This window comes from Ursus arctos, unplaced genomic scaffold (assembly GCF_023065955.2).
Source record: "Ursus arctos isolate Adak ecotype North America unplaced genomic scaffold, UrsArc2.0 scaffold_5, whole genome shotgun sequence".
NCBI lineage: Eukaryota > Metazoa > Chordata > Mammalia > Carnivora > Ursidae > Ursus > Ursus arctos.
The window spans coordinates 36,733,922-36,750,155 of NW_026623067.1; the positions used below are offsets into that span (position 1 = coordinate 36,733,922).

The 16,234-nt window shown below is 45.2% G+C and overlaps 1 protein-coding gene across 4 annotated transcripts in view; it reads right to left on the minus strand.

The window, feature by feature from the left end:
• SIL1 (SIL1 nucleotide exchange factor) overlaps positions 1-16,234 on the minus strand; it is a 250,710-nt gene that overhangs the window by 195,035 nt on the left and 39,441 nt on the right. The window contains exon 1 of one of the 4 annotated variants that reach the window (XM_026508089.4): positions 12,292-12,422. The exons of 2 other annotated variants lie outside the window; for them this stretch is intronic. The gene's annotated coding sequence lies outside the window, so the exon portion shown is untranslated. Of the gene's footprint in view, positions 1-12,291; positions 12,423-16,234 lie in introns of those variants that run through there. One more of the 4 variants, XM_026508090.4, reaches the window with a different exon arrangement.

The following is a 16,234-nucleotide window of genomic DNA, read 5'->3' on the forward strand; positions in this document are numbered from 1 at the left end:
GGCTGTGGTCTGTGAAGAACACACCAAAAGGTACCCAGAGAATTAAATTCAGTTTCTCTGAAAGACACTTCTGGTGCCCCAAGAGAGTAACAGGTATACTTCGTGAGACTACAGATAAAGCCTTAAAAGTACAATGCTGTGAGGAGAGGGAAGAAGTGAATAAATGGTACAAAACATATACTGAATGCATAGTGTGTGCATATCTGAAAAGCCCAGGGAGTTCTACAGATGAAGCAATAAGAGACAGGTTAAATAACTCCTCTTAAGTCTAGTAGCTATACATGGTTAAATCTGGATATATCTGATGCTACAGCCAAGAGCTTTCCACCCTATTTCACCTTGACTTCCTCCAGGTGTGAGCTGGCTTCCAGCTAATCTAATCTATAGAGGAGACAACACACCCACCTGTCCACACAAGTCAACTTGCTAGGCATGTTTCTTAGACTTAATTAGCTAAACTGAAACTATAGCTGAATGGACTCATGAATTTCATGTGCTTGAGATTGCCCATGGGAGCTTAAACCTGGGTGAACTGGCTAAGTTTCCAGACCCACAAAGCTGCCAGCCAGTGACTAAGCCATTAGCTAGGGCAACTCTCTTGGCACAGTGCAGGTCAGAGCTAGGGGAGGAAAAGATAACCCAGGCATGAGCTCTACATGCCCCCAACAAGATCCCTTCAGAGATTGCAAAGGAGGTACCAAGAGCCTCTCCCACTCTGAGCTCTGTCAGTAATGCACAGAACTCTCTTTGAAGGTAACCTAATTTTGATTTAAGTAGAAATAGAAAAGGTTAAAAAAAAAAAAAAGAAGTATTTCTGCTTGGACTTTAGAAGCAACTGAGCCTTCCTTCCATGTTGCCCACCACCTCTCCAGAGCTTTCAGAGACCTTCTACAGTCATGATGCCAGGGGCAGGAGAGTAGAGAGAGCAAGATGATTTTCAGGGCTGTATTCTGAAGAAAGCAGTGGTGAGGATGAGCCAGTGTTTCTAATGGAAGTGAATATCCTGGACAAACTCAGGGGAAGCTAAGTAGTACTAAAACACAGTCTCCCAGGGTTGTCTGTTTATTTCACCTTCCATGTGAAGGCTTTCAATAGTTAACACTGGTCCCCGCGTCTTCCCCCCCCCCCCACCAAAGGTTAGGAAAGCTGATGATTCATCCAGGTGCACAACAGCTGCTGGGAAGACCTGTGGGAAGGGGCCACCCGGCAAAGGCGGGCTATGTATGGTGAGAAGGGTCTCCCAGGAGTGCCCTACATGCCAAGCCATATGTTGTCTGGATATTAATCCAAACCCATCTTGAGCACTTCACAATGTTTATTCTCTCTGGGATGTGGAGCATTACATTATATCCAAGAACAACACTAGTCCTTTCGGTTCTATTCCACACTTAACTTCTTTGCTAAAAAGATTTGTAACCTGGAAACAAAGCCCTCTGCCTAACAGCAGCAATAATATCCAGCAAAGAGAAGAAAAAAACGTTAATTCAAGCTTCCCTAAGAGATACTGCTTCAATGGAGCCTTAGTTTACCCTAAGTAGAAACTGGAGAAACCTACTACTGACCACTTTTTTCCAGAGAAGACAGGCCTGAAGAGTCCTGAAGAGGTGAATGCTAGAACCGCAAAAATAAAACGGCAACACCACATTTCTACTTCTGCCCCGACTGAAACAGCTCTAGAAACCTGTAAGACAATTCCAAAAAGGGAAGACCACCTCACTGACCTAAGCACTAAGAGCAAGGGGCAGGAATATGAAGTAAGGCTACCTGGATTAGTCACAGCCCTACCCTAACTGTATGATCCTCAGTAAGTGTAAGTAATTCAGTCTCTCCAAATCTCAATTTCTCATCTCTAGGATATGGGGATATTTTAAGGATCCATTATTTGAAAAGCCCTCCCCTTTTTTAGATTTTATTTGAGACAGAGAGAGAGAGAGCATGAGCAGGGAGAGGGCAGAGGGAGAAGCAGGCTCCCCAATGAGCAGGGAGCCCATGCGGGACTTAATCCCAGGACCCTAGGATCATGACCTGAGCTGAAGGCAGACGCTTCACCGACTGAGCCACCCAGGCACCCCATGAAAGCCCTTTTATAAAAAGTACAATGTTGAGCATACTTTAGGCCTGACGGTTATTCTGAAGACTTCTGGTTGAGAAAGCCTAAGACACTTCCAAGGAACAGAAAAACAAGGCTGTCAGCTCCGAAGGACAATCTACAGTAACTGGTTCTAGATGTTTACAGAGAACCCATAGTTAAGGAATAAAATGAGGACAGAGTGGAATTTGAAGAGGAGACCACACTTGGGTCTGCCCAGGGATATTTTTTAAAATATTAACAATTTATGCGCACAGCTCAAATTTTGAAAAATCACACAAAGGTATGCAGTGAAAATTAAGCCTCTCGTCTGCCTTACTGCCCAGCCACCCAGGGCCCCTCACCAAAGAACAACCACTCTTTCCAGTTTCTCATGTATTCTTCCAGAGATAATCCAATCAGCTTGTTTCTGCCTCACATGCACGTATCAATGGTGGCAACACCTTCAGACCTAAAAGGTAATGCCAAGCAAGTAAGCTCGCCAGAGGCCCTTAGGGACTATGAAAAGAAGAGGGCAGCCAGAGGGTAAGATATTACCCTGCAAAAGCCTCCATGAAGGTACAGACTTCCTCCTGGCTATTATACTGCTTTGCCCCCTGGCTAACCACATTTAGGCAATAATTTTGTACAACATACCACCCTTTTACTTGTGCTGGTTCATTCAGAACTCCTTCTCAGAGAAGTCATTAACAGAAGTGATCCCTGGGACCTCAGTCTGTAACCAGGCTGACCACCAGGCCCTTAGAAGTGGACAGAAGCATGGAGTGCTTGGGTGGCACAGTAGTTAAGTGTCTGCCTTCGGCTCAGGGCGTGATCCCGGCGTTCTGGGATCGAGCCCCACATCAGGCTCCTCCACTAGGAGCCTGCTTCTTCTTCTCCCACTCCCCCTGCTTGTGTTCCCTCCCTCACTGGCTGTCTCTGCCAAATAAATAAATAAAATCTTTAAAAAAAAAAAAAAAAAAAGAAGTGGACAGAAGAACAACCATCAAACCTGCCTCAGCAGAGGCTGGGCAAAAGTGTAAAAATCACCTAAGTCCCTAGGTTGCCATCTTTCTAGGGACAGAATACAAGGGAGGACGAAGGAAAACAGGAGGTCTCTGCAGGACTTGGCTCAAAGACTACGTCACTACCCACAGAAAACAAGACACTGTCAACCAAACCTAGGCTTTCAACAGAACTCCCTCAAAAGCTTTTAGGTTATGTCCTCTGCTCCCTTTCTTCTTCCACAAGGAACTTATATATGTTAAATTTCAGGCTCTATCCAAAGATCACAGATGGGTAGCCTTGATGCCAAATCTGGACCACAGATGTACTTTGGTAGTCCCCGGAGATTTTACATAAAAATCTGGATTTCTGGCCTCTCTTCTAATCTAAGATGAGGAGGACACTAGAGCCACACTCACTCATGACTTTAAGGGGAGGAGCAGCTGCCCTTCATGGAACACAGGCTCACCATTCCCTGCGGCTCACAATAAATGTTCCCTACCTGACCGTGAAAACACCTTTGAGGTGGAGACCCCTGGCCAGTGAGTGACAGAGCAGGCTGAGGTAGGCACATCGGCTGACAAAGAGCAGGAGTCCTACATTCATAAGCAGTTATTAAACACCCTCTATGTGCCAGGAACTGTGCTGGGGGATGGGTACACAAAGAGGAATGAGAGACCCCCTTTCTACCCTCCAGAAATTTCTAATCCATCTGGGAAGAGAAGACTTACTCTGCAGAATCAGACTGCTTCAGACACAAAAGGCTCTGGGAGTTGAGCATGCCAGAGTCACTGTGACTAGGGTTCAAGGAATGCTGCCAGAAAGAATTGGGAATTGAACAGGCCCGCTGTCATTTCTCAGGTTTTCATGTATTTCATTCAACAAGCATTTATGGTGTCCATGTTACACTCAGCATTATACTGGAGACACAAAATAAAGCATAGCCCATGTCCTTGAGAAGCTCATATAATAAGAGAAAAAATAACTAACCAGGATAAAGTATGCTAAATTCTATAATCAAAGTGTTGCTATGGGGATACAGATGAGGAGGTACCAGTGAAGGCTCACTGAAAGAAGGCAGCTGCGCAGCTTAAGTAGGAAACAAAGGAGAGGGGACTCTGGGCAAAAGAACTGGCCCAGTCACAAATATGAGGCATGTTTAGAGGGCCACATGGACCAGTTTATCAAGAGCAAGGGATACATGTGGGTAATGGCAGAGGATATAATTAAAGTGGTAGGACAGGGACACACCATGATATGCATGGAACATCGGAACACCCACACAACTGATACATTTAGGAGGTATTCAGCAGCAGCCAAGGGGCCACTGAAGGCTTCTAAGCATGAGTGTTCTCCAATCAGCACTGTATTTAGGAAGACCCCAAGGGGCAGTGGTACACAATGTCCTAGAGGAAACCAAAGTAAGGTGTAAGAGGAGGCTCCCATAATAACTCAAGAACAGTTATAGGAAACAGGGGAAGCATAAGACTAGGTAAGAAACATACTGCAGAGGCTTGCCAAAAAATTTAAGACAATAGCATTTCTTTGAAGAGACTCTTTCTTTCTTTCTTTCTTTTTTTAACTAATTCAGACTGGTCCTCCCCTCCCCCCAGTGATAAAGTTTTGGCCTATTTGTTTCATTCAGAGAAGTAAGGCACAGGCTGTAATTACAGTACTCAGGTTTTTTAGAAACTCAGCTTGAAATCAATATAATGAGGGGTAGTAGCTTCAGGGGCTTTTCCCCCCCCCCCGCTCCCACCCCCACTGCTACACTGAACCAGTTGTAAATTTCAAAGAGAAAGAGTCAACTTGAACAAAAAATCTGGGTCCGTGTATCCCTGACCTTGCACAAAGATCAGAAATGGGCATACAAATCACAAAAATGCCATGACAAAAGTCAAAGTACCTGTAACGAGCTAATTGCTTCATGTCTGGCTGAAGAGCAGAAGGCAAGAGACAAGGAGAACATACTGTCAGAGGGCCCCAGGCTGACTCTGGACAGCCAGTCCTGCTCCAGTAACATCCCCAGTCAGCCACTACCCAGGAAACAGGGCCCACTGACTGGGACAGACCGTTAAAGACAGCCCCAGAAAAGTGAGAACTAAGCTCAGTAAGGAAGAAGGCAGAGAAGCTTCGAAGTTCCTTGCTATTTGTGACTTTTATTCAGCATCAATCAGCTATGACTACTGATATGCATAATCAAACAACAAAGGAGACTGACAATGATGTGATGGTTAAGGTAACACTGGCTTAGTGTAACTTATCCTATAACCAAGTCTTGGGTCAGGAATTAGAAACTACTGTTGTTGACATGATTGGTGACACAGAGCACTTATACTGTGCCAGGGGAACTTCTTTCCATATGTATTCTCTCAAGTAATTCTCAAGACAGTTCCAAGAGGAACTATTACTAGTCCCATTCTACAGATCATAAAATTAAGGTTTAGAGAAAATGAGTAACTTGTCGTGACCTGACAGCTAGTAAGTAAATAGCAAATTATGAAACCAGTAAGCTGACTCCAGAATGTTATTTTTTTTTTTTTTAAGATTTTATTTGACAGAGAGAGAGGGAGAGCACAAACAGGGAGAGCTGTAGTCAGAGGGAAAAGAGAAGCAGGCTTCCCTGCCGAGCAACAAGCCCAATGTGGGGCTCAATCCCAGGACCCTGGGATCTTGACCTGAGCCAAAGGCAGACACCCAACTGACTGAACCACTCAGGCGCCCCTCCAGAATGTTTTTAAACCACTCCGATACACCATTCATTCCCTCACTCTTTTTCTTTTAGTGATGTATTACGGGTTTGCTTGGGTCACCAGATAAGGTCCACTGGTGCATTGGCCCCATTCTTTACAGAACACCCTCAGAGCAGCCTGGCCTGAGAACTTGTTCTTTGTTTCTAAAATAGGGGGAAGCTTCAAATCTATTTCCTCTGGGGTAAGATCAAGAGGAAACACACTTCAACATGAAGAGGAAAGAAATCAGCATGACAGCCAAAAACCTCACCAGTGAAGGTTTTAAGATAATGAATAAGGCAGTCAGTGGAGGTGGGGCCTTCTCCCTCCCTGGAGATTTTTAACTGCAATGGCATCTTGTATCTTTATAAGGCTTTAAATAATTTTAACAACTTCTATGGCCAACCTCTGTGAGCCCTCTGGCTTTGAGTCTCAGCTCTGCCAGTAATATGCTGATGGCTCTAAAAAAAAGTATATATCCCATTTCACTTCTCTGGAACTCAGTTTTGTCATCAGTAAAATACGAACCCATTGAATACAAAACTCAAGCACTGGAAGGTGACAGAACCACAAGGGAAACTTCTGACTCTTCACTCACCCAAGGAACCAACCAACAGCCATTCCTTGGATCTGAACCAGACCCAGCACTGATGTTTCCAATAAAATTGATATAAAGACCCCTAGGACAATGTTTTCCAGCCCATAAACACCATGATTTCAGACTTTAGCAGCTGAGCCCAAAGATGGAGACTTTGTTTCATGAATACAATCAAACCCAACTCCCCATGACCAGCAGTGGGGTTAGTCACAAAATCAACCTTAAATACCTTCCTTAGGATCTTGCCCCTTAAGCTTCCAACTCTACTACTGAATTCTAAGTGTGACCAATCAATGTTGTCTGTACCGACTGTCCTACTTTATGTTACTTCCACTGAACTGAAGTCTGCTAGTTTTCTCGAGTTTGGTCAGATGGCTGCTGACCCCATGGGAGACTCACAGAAATGAAAGGCAAAAGCATGAAACTATTCCCAGACATAAAGAAATGCACATTTAAAAGTCCATTCGTATCAGCCTTCCTCACCTGACCTATGAGAAGCATCTGTGATTCTTCTTTCAGTTTCTAGAACTCCTCCCCTTCCTAAGACAGAAAAGACAGACTACTTGCAGAAAGTCAAGCAGCTAGACATGGATCAGTTCACTGACTGCTGTGATAGTCCTCTGCCTGGAATGATAAGTGGTAATTAAAAAGCACAACAACACCCTCAGTCAAGACACAGCCAGCAAGCCGACCTCAGAAACATACCCCTTCCCATTTCTCCGTGGATAGGACCTGTGACATGGGCTAAACATCAGACACTACCCAAAGGCTCCAACTTTCAGGAACACCTGAGCCAACACAGCAGGCTCAGCTGTGAAAAAGGCAGGCCAAGGAGACATCAGAAAAACAGAGGGTAAATGGAACACTTCAGAAGTCCAAGATTTGGGGAGTGGCTGGGTGGCTCAGTCAGTTAAGCATCCAACTCTTGACTTCGGCTAGGGTCATGATCTCAGGATCATGAGACTGAGCCTGGAGTCGGCCTCTGCACTGGGCATGAAGCCTGCTTTAAGATTCCCTGTCTCCCTCTGCCCCTACCCTCTTCTCTCTGCCTCTCCCCTCCACTCCCGCCCCACCTCTCTCTCTTAAAAAAATTTTTAAAAAGTCCAAGATTTGGAAGAAAATAAAAATAGTGAAGACTAAACTCAATTCTAGCCCCTTTGGAAAAGTCCAGGTAAACGTTATCCCTCCCACCTCTATCTCCACACATATTTCATTTCTTCTCCAACTCTCTTAACAGCATTAGGTTTTGAGGCAGAAAATATGGAGTAACATCAAAAAGGGACAAACCAGCTTCTGCTCTGAATTAGGAATATCATTAAGAAAAGCAGAAACGGCATTCTTGGGCACCCGGGTGGCTCAGTCGGTTAAGCGTCTGCTTTCAGCTCAGGGCATGATCCCTGGGGTCCTGGGATCAAGTCCCACGTCAGGCTCCCTGCTCCGTGGGGAGTCTGCTTCTCCCTCTGCCTCTCCCCACACTCGTTCTCCCAATCTCTCTCACTCTTGTGCTCTCTCTCTCAAATTAATAAATAAAATCTTTTAAAAAATGGCATTCTTACTAATCCTCATGCTTATAAACATGCAATGGCCAAGGAGTTTCCTGGGCCTGCAATACGCTTTAGGCAACAGGCTCAGTGACTAGAAACAGCTCAGCTGGTTGGCAAATGGAACTAGGAGGGACATACTCACAGCTTTGATCCTTGTAAAGGCCAACTACCTGAAATCTTTCCATGACCACCCTTAGCTATTGCCAGCTATCTCAGGAGAACTCAAACAGGATGGGTAACAAGGGAATTAGCCCTAAGGCACCCCACCCTAGGAAAACTTAGCTCCTCAAGAGCAGGAACTCTTTCTCACTTTAGTGTACTCAACATCTTCCATCGGGCCTGGCACCTAGGGGGGCCTTAAGAAAATAAGGTGAATGGTCAAATATCCTGATGAGAGCAGGCTCATGGTGAGAGGAGGGTAGCATAGTGCAAAAGAAATCACTGTGGAGTCAGAACTGGGTTTAAAGCCTGGTTACCAGAAACTTTTTGACCTTGGTCAAGTCACTTAACCTCACCGAGCCTACTTTTTCATCTGTAAAATGGCGTAATACCAACTATTTTATAAGGTTGATAGGAAGATTGCATGAGATAATGTTCTCCCACTTTTACTTGTTTGGTGTTGGTGTGGTAACAGCTGGAACTTCTAGATATAAAACATGCCTTGATGGCTGTATTAGAGAATATAGGTAAGACCATGCATTCTCAATGAGGGCAGTATTACCCCCAAGTCGGGCAGGGAATGATTCTTCGGGAAGAAAACTCAGGTATTTTAAGTTTATGGCCCTCCAAAGGGCCACGGTATATAAATAGATACATGGTATATCTGTGGTATTAAAATCCCATGGGGAGGGGACAATTAGGGGAAATATCAAAAGGTGACAGTGAACAAAAGGTTGAGGATCACTTGATTAGAGGTCTCAAGAGCTGACCCACTACCTTTAAGAACCTGACCATGTTGGCACCTTGATCTCACACTTCCAATTTCTAAAACGGGGAGAAATAAATGTTTGCTATTTAAGCCACCCAGCCTATGTATTCTATTACAGCAGCCCATAAGTGACTAAGACACATCTCAATGCCTAAAATACCAAAGCCAAGGTCACTGTTAGGAGGATGAGAGCAGACATGGCCAGCCAACACAACCACACCCTTACCTATGCACTGCCTGGTGGAACCTAAAGGATCTAAAAGCGTGTGAACATAATTCTGTTGCTCCCGGATTCGGTCTCCAAGGTGGAAAATAGCACAAGGAAGGATGTCAAGCATAAACCCTTTTCAAGTCAGTAAAATTCTGGGAGAATCTTCACATGTGTCCTGAACAGCTTCTATCTTTTACAAGGTTCTTATCCCAAAGGCAAACTCGATTACTGCTGATGCTAGGAATAAGGGGTTATCAAAGTCCCACCTGAATGGCAAGGGGCTATTCTCCTCCTCCCCTACTCAGCAGTGAAGCCCCTGGTGAAAGAACATGAAGAAAAGGGCAGGATACTACCCCTTTAGACCACATATAATTAAAATAAGAAGCTCTATGCTGTGAAAAACTAAGGCCTGCAGCTTAAGACTGACTCAGAGAAGGATAAAGTATTCATCCTTGTTCAGAAAGAGAAAAGATTAGCCTCACAAGGACAGGTTTCCAAACTGACACCAAATCCAGGAGTTAGAGATGCCTGTGCTACAGAGCGTGAGCTAAACACCAGCTGAGGCCCCAAAGAAAAATCCCCAGGAATACATGACCAAGGGGCTAGCATTGTAAGAATGTTCAGATTAGCTCTCCTGAAAAGAGGCTTACTCCAAGAGACTGGCAGACAGCCTCTGCAATATAGCTTCACTTAGGAAAGGATAGAAAATGAGTGGGGGTGGGGGAGGGGGGAGAAGACAAGAGAAAGGACGAGGTCAGAGCATGAATCCACAGATAACAGACCTGAAAGGCATCTACCTATTTGGAAAATGATACAACTTGTCTTTAGAGACTCATTTTTCAAAAACTATGCTCGATAGCAAATCTTCATTCTTTGAGAGTAGAAACAGTTACTGCCTTCCTATGTCACTGATGTGTTACTCCTCATTTAACCACTCTTCCAAGTAAGCATTCCCATTTTTTTAAAGAATTTTAAAGTAATCTCTACACCCAACATGGGGCTTGAATTCACAATCCCAAGGTCAAGAGTCACATGCTCCACCAACTTAGCCAGGCAAGTGCTCCAGTATTCCCATTTTTATGCAGTGGAAAACTGAGCCTAAGGGGTGACTTGTGCAAGGTCCTATGGCTAATAAGTGATAGATTCAAAACATGTTCACCACACACCAAAATTCTATTTTGTCCCCTTCAAAAGAACTTTTTACTCATTTGAAGATAAGTCAGGTGACAAGCTTGCTTTAACCATGCCACCTGGGATTTAAAAAAAACAGTATGGTATTATGTATTAATGAAACTCATCACTAATGACGTATCACTTAAGGAAGGCCACACTTCCACCACTCACACCTACACATACCACTCTAAAGGAGAACAACACTCAGTGAAGAAGTTCTAGCATGTTTAAAACCCATGTTAACTTTTCAGTTTCGCTTAATTAGCCTTTTTTTGGTTAATGAAACACACCGGGGCTCAAAGTTGGCCTTTGCAGAGAATAACTCATCTCCCAAAGACATCAGGGAAGGTCAAGAAAACAGGAATCCAAGAACAAGGCAACTTTTCATTCCTGGGTCACCACAGCTGTACTAACATATTCCCCATTCCCACCCTCTGTAAAATGGGGGCAGTAAGTCTTTTCGGTAGCCAATTTCATCAGAACACCACATAAAGAGCAGATTAAATTCATTAAACCAAAAGAAAACAAATCTGGTGTGGCAACACCTTCTTAAAAACCTAAGGGCCAGGGGGCGCCTGGGTGGCACAGCGGTTAAGTGTCTGCCTTCGGCTCAGGGCGTGATCCTGGCGTTATGGGATCGAGCCCCACATCAGGCTCCTCTGCTATGAGCCTGCTTCTTCCTCTCCCACTCCCCCTGCTTGTGTTCCCTCTCTCGCTGGCTGTCTCTATCTCTGTCAAATAAATAAATAAAATCTTAAAAAAAAAAAAAAACCTAAGGGCCACATTCTCCACTGAAACCACACACCAACTTGCAATCCATGTTATACATCAATCCTAACATCCTCATACCCTGGCTCCCATCAAAATACTCTCCAAACCCCAAAACTGGCTATATTTCTATCAGACAACAAAATAAGCTTGGGTGGGGTGAGACCTAAAAAGACACAGATATAAAACATCTTTTACACTGTCAAAACAATCACTGTTACTGTTTAAAACACATCAGTTTCTTCTCTTAGCAAACATGGAAGATTCATTCTCCTCCTGCCTACCTACTCCGGGTTCATCCAACCCCTTCAATCCCCCAAAGCAGTTAATGGTTTGGTTTGGTTTTACTGAGGTCAGAAAACCACACAGGCTTGAATCAATGCCAAATAGTTAAAAAAAATTTTAAGAGAAAACTGACATTACATATGGAAGGGTTAATATTTTTTTAAAGACATCAAACTTCCCTTTAGCTACTAGAGTGTAAAGAAACCTCCGCTGGCCTCTCAGGTGTTAGGTGTTCTTTCCCACCTAGAGCCCTATTTCAGGAGCTCATATGGCAACGGATTCCCTCCAGTCTTCTACAGGAGAGACTCTCAAAGCAAGAATTTCAGGACCATCAAAATCAGAATCACCTGGGAGGCACCGCAGGTGCCCATAGTCCACTTTAAATGAAATCCCTGAGTAGAGGCCAGGGACGTACACAACCTCTGAGGTGATTTGAAAAACACCAAGTCTGAAATCCGTACTTCAAAGACAAGTCTTCCATCTACCAGGAAAAAGGAAAACACAAGTCAGGCGTGGAAATACGACGCAGCTAGAGGGCAATTCCATATGGTGAAGAGACAGAGAGGCCTCCGCCAAGAACCAGAATGTCAACAAATGGGCGGTTAGATGCAGAAACTGAGGGTGGGAGAAAGAAAAAGGGAAGGAAGCTGAAGCAGAGAATCAAAAGCTAGTCTCAGAATCCCCACCGCCTCATCTCCTGGCACTTAAGAAAAGTTACTGGAGACGCTCTGAATAGAAAAGGTAGGTAGGGCAACTCTCTGGGCTGAGGCCCGGGCTCACTTGGACGTCTCGCTTTGGTGGAACGAGATGTGTTGGGGCGGCGGGGGGGTGGGGGGGGAGTCGTCCTGTGTGGGGACCCCGGTACGGTGCTGGGAAGGCGCCGGGGCCGCTGGTGGGAGAAGGCTCGGACAGCGCCCGTAGCCCCTAGCCCAGAGCCCCCCGCCCAGCTCCAGGGCCGGGGGGCCCTCACCGCCCCTACCTTCGGCTTCCCGCCCGGCAGCCGAGGGGCAGACACAAACCCCACAATTCCAGGCGGCTGCAGTGGCAACCAGCTCCCCACGCGCAGACGCGGCAGCGACGGTCTGAAGCTGTGAGCGCGCAGTTATTACGTCACGCGCCGTCGCGCCCAATTTCCGCCTTCCAGAAAGATGTGCGGCCGCCTCCCTCCCTTTCCTGTCCGCGAAGTTGTTAAGCCCCGCCTTCCCCCCCCCCCCCCCGCCCCCGCCACTTCTGCTAAGTCCGGTCTGCCAACGCACCTGTGATGGACAATTTTCCCCTGTATCCCTCCGCTAGAGTGAGAGACGTCTGAAGGAGATCCGCACGGGCCTGATTTTGCTTCCAAGCCAGACCAAAATGGAACTTCGAAGTTTCATCTCTGATTTCCCAACAGTCTAATGTCTTTATAGCGGAAGGAACAACAGAAGGAAACCAGAGGACGTGAGGGGTAAAGATAAATCAAGCTATTGCCCCTCAGGGTCGGATACATTCGAGTCTCAAGCAGTAAAAATAGTCCTTTGAAAATTCGTGCGGATAGGTCACCAGCAAGTCATTTACTTTTTATATTTATGTACTGTGTAGAATTGACAACGACCAATCATTTTCAAAGTTATAGTTATCCACAGTTCGAATTCTGCTCTACCCCTGAATATCTCGTATGTACCAGGTGCTGCATATATATTTACTTCTCACAACTTCTGAAGATCAGAACTGTCGTTCCCTTTTTATAGATAGGGAAGCTAAGGGTCAAAGGTGAAGAACTTGTACAAGGTCATACAGTCAGGAAGTAATAAACTGAGAGTGTAAGCCAGATTTAGGTGCCTCCCAAAGTCCCCTTCTCTCTCCATGAAAAGACCTTCCCCTTGACCAGAGGAGTTTAACCTGACAGTAAAATGGAGTGTTCCCTCAGGCCCTGAGAGCCCAGACACAGTGATTCCTGGATGTTCAGGAGTGGAGAAAACGACGATCCAAACAAGTAGTAACTTCCCCCAAACAGCAGGTTTTCGCCAAGAGGAAAAAAACCGTTCTCAAGTTCTTTTCCATTTTTGATGTATTATGTGGGGTTCTAGAAGTTGATCTACTTTCTTGATTATGTTTACTTCAAACAGATGGGAAGTTGACTTTGCAGCTGTGAGCAAACTTTGGTTAGTAGCATGGGGAAGAAAAACAAGCCTTTGGGCAATAGTTGAGTGGGAAGTGCTGGGTTTTTGTTTTTGTTTTTTGTGGGTTTTTTTTTTTTTTTTTCAGAAAGGTCCACATAGGACACTTTCCTGGGACGGGGTGGGAAAGGACAGGTATTAGCTCACTTTTTCCATGGAACACCCAGGAGGCCAGCAAGAGTAGCCCAAGAATAATTCTAGCTTGTGTCATTGCCTAGTACCATAAGGATAAATAATAAATGTCCAAAAAATATCTAATGCATCAGTGGTAACTCACAGAATGAATATATAAATTATAATCGAGCCTGACGCAAGTTATAAAAAGACATTAACAAAGTGCTACCAGAGTAATATGCTTATAAATAGAATAAGCTCAAATATTAGAATGAATAAATAAAGGCATGGGCCAAGAGAAGCGTCCAGCTGGACACAGAGCTGCCAGCACTCATAGGAGCCTGGCTTCCTTCTTGGGACAGATCTAACCTGGTTAAGTATTTGGGGAAGGGAAATTCTGAGTCCCACCAGTCCCCAAACCTTGAAAAGACCTAACTGAGAACCACTTCCCAGGAGAACTAGCTCTGAGCTCATGCCTCCTCAGCTGCTAAAACCAGTGTGCAAGGCTAGGCCTAAGCAGACAGTGCCTACTTTCATGGCCCACAAACGAGGAGGACCACCGTAAAAGTGGGAAGTTTGAAGTCCAGGGAACAGAGTGGGTGGTGGGATCACAGAAGTCTCTTCTCTGTTTCCTTGTATTACACTTGGAATTGGGCAGAAATAAGTTTTAAACTTCCTTTTAAATAAGTAAACAACAAACAAAAAGCCACCTCTTCTTGCAGCTTTGTTGGAGAGCTTTGAAGATCCTTCTCCCACTCCTCAGAGGAGCAGAACCTTGGAAGGGTAGAAAGCCTGAGAAATAATCTTCAACCTGGCCACCATCAATCAAAGGAAACCACAGCATCCATCCCCAGAGCCCTGCTAGGCAGAGATTTAAATGATTAATCCAGCCTCCCTCAACAAGCAAAATGTGTTGAGTAAATCATTTCACCTCTGATCAGCCATTCTCAATTAAGCTCCCATAAGCCTGATACCCAGTTGCGTGAAAGCATTCCTGGCATCAGGAATTGGCTCCCTGCTCTCTCCAGATGGGCCTAGAATGTTGAGCATGGGGGGCAGGAGCCCCAGCTCTGTCTCACCACCATATTGTCCTGTCCTGCTTCCTCCTCTCTGTACCCCTTCCCCCTCAGCTTTCACCATACACTTTAAATCCTGCTGCCAGAAATCCCTTCTGTACTCCAGACATTTTATTCACTTGAACACGAATACCAAGCTACATACCAGCCATTGGCTATGGGGATACAGCTGTGAAATAGTCCCACTGAGTTCTTACCCTCAAAGAGCTCAGGGTCAGATAAGAGACACAGAAATGTAAACAGACCAAATCAACACAATCCAACAAGGACTATAAAACAGAAATATTAACAGAGCTATAAGCAGAAGCCCATTCAGTTCACACTGCTGTCTTTCTTTCCAAATCCTTTATGTGAGTACATCTTTTCCCCATTCTTCATCTTATTTGCTCCAGACAGCCCTGTGAGGCAGATGGGGCAGATTTTATCCCCATTTTTTTTTAAGATTTTTATTTATGTGACAGAGAGACAGCCAGCGAGAGAGGGAACACAGCAGGGGAGTGGGAGAGGAAGAAGCAGACTCCCAGCGGAGGAGCCCGATGTGGGACTCGATCCTGGAACGCCGGGATCACGCCCTGAGCCAAAGACAGACGCTTAACGACTGTGCTACCCAGGCGCCCCAAATTTTATCCCCATGTTACAGATAAAACTCCTTGAACTCATCAGATCTATGTTGTCCAATATGTTAGCCAATAGCCACATGTAGTATTTAGATTTAAATTAATTAAAATAAAATTTAAAACTCAGTTCCTTGGTCACAGTAGCCTCATTTCAAGTGCTCAAGAGCCACATGTGGCTAATGTCTACCATATCAGACTGCAGGGGTTGTAGAACATTTCTATCATCACGGAAAGCTCTATTGGACAGTAGTGCTTTAGAGGTCCTGAGAGGCAGTGTGAGGGCAGGAATGTGAAGCCAGAGCTCTCAGTGTTCCCAGAAAAGCTGAGTAGGGCCACCAACATAAGCTGAGGGGCACTGCCAAGGAGACCAAGAGGAACTAGCCTTCTAAACCAGGGTCCTCCACTTCCTGGGCTGTACTCGGATGGCATGGGTGGCAGCAGTCAAGGCAGGGCAGAAACCAGATGATGCCTACACTGAAACCTGGGCACATTTGAGTCCACAGAAGCAGCTTCCTTGGTAGAACTCAAGAATTCTAAGTATCTCGACTCCAGGAGATATCAAGGAGTCCAGTGACTGTGTTTTCCTCTGTCTCTGGTTCATCTCTGAAGGCCTCATTAGCAGAAAAGGAAAAATAACAAAACAGTCCCTGTGAAAGGGATGTGAGACTTTTGTATGGCAGCCTCTCACCTGCTAGAAGGTCTTGGCAGCTCCAGGGGACTTTGGCCAGAAAAGTCAGTAAATTTAAGCTGCATTTGCTCTCAGCTAAACAGGTTTCTCTGGTTCAAAGGAAAAACACTCAAAAGAAGAGACCTACAAGACAGACAAGATTTCAAAGGGTTCTCACCAAACAGCTCCCACTGAGGCCAAAGCAAAACCCTAATAACCATGATTCTGTCTCCAGAAACACCTTCAACCACACACCTACTCAGGGACACAGACATCTGACACAAATGCAGGC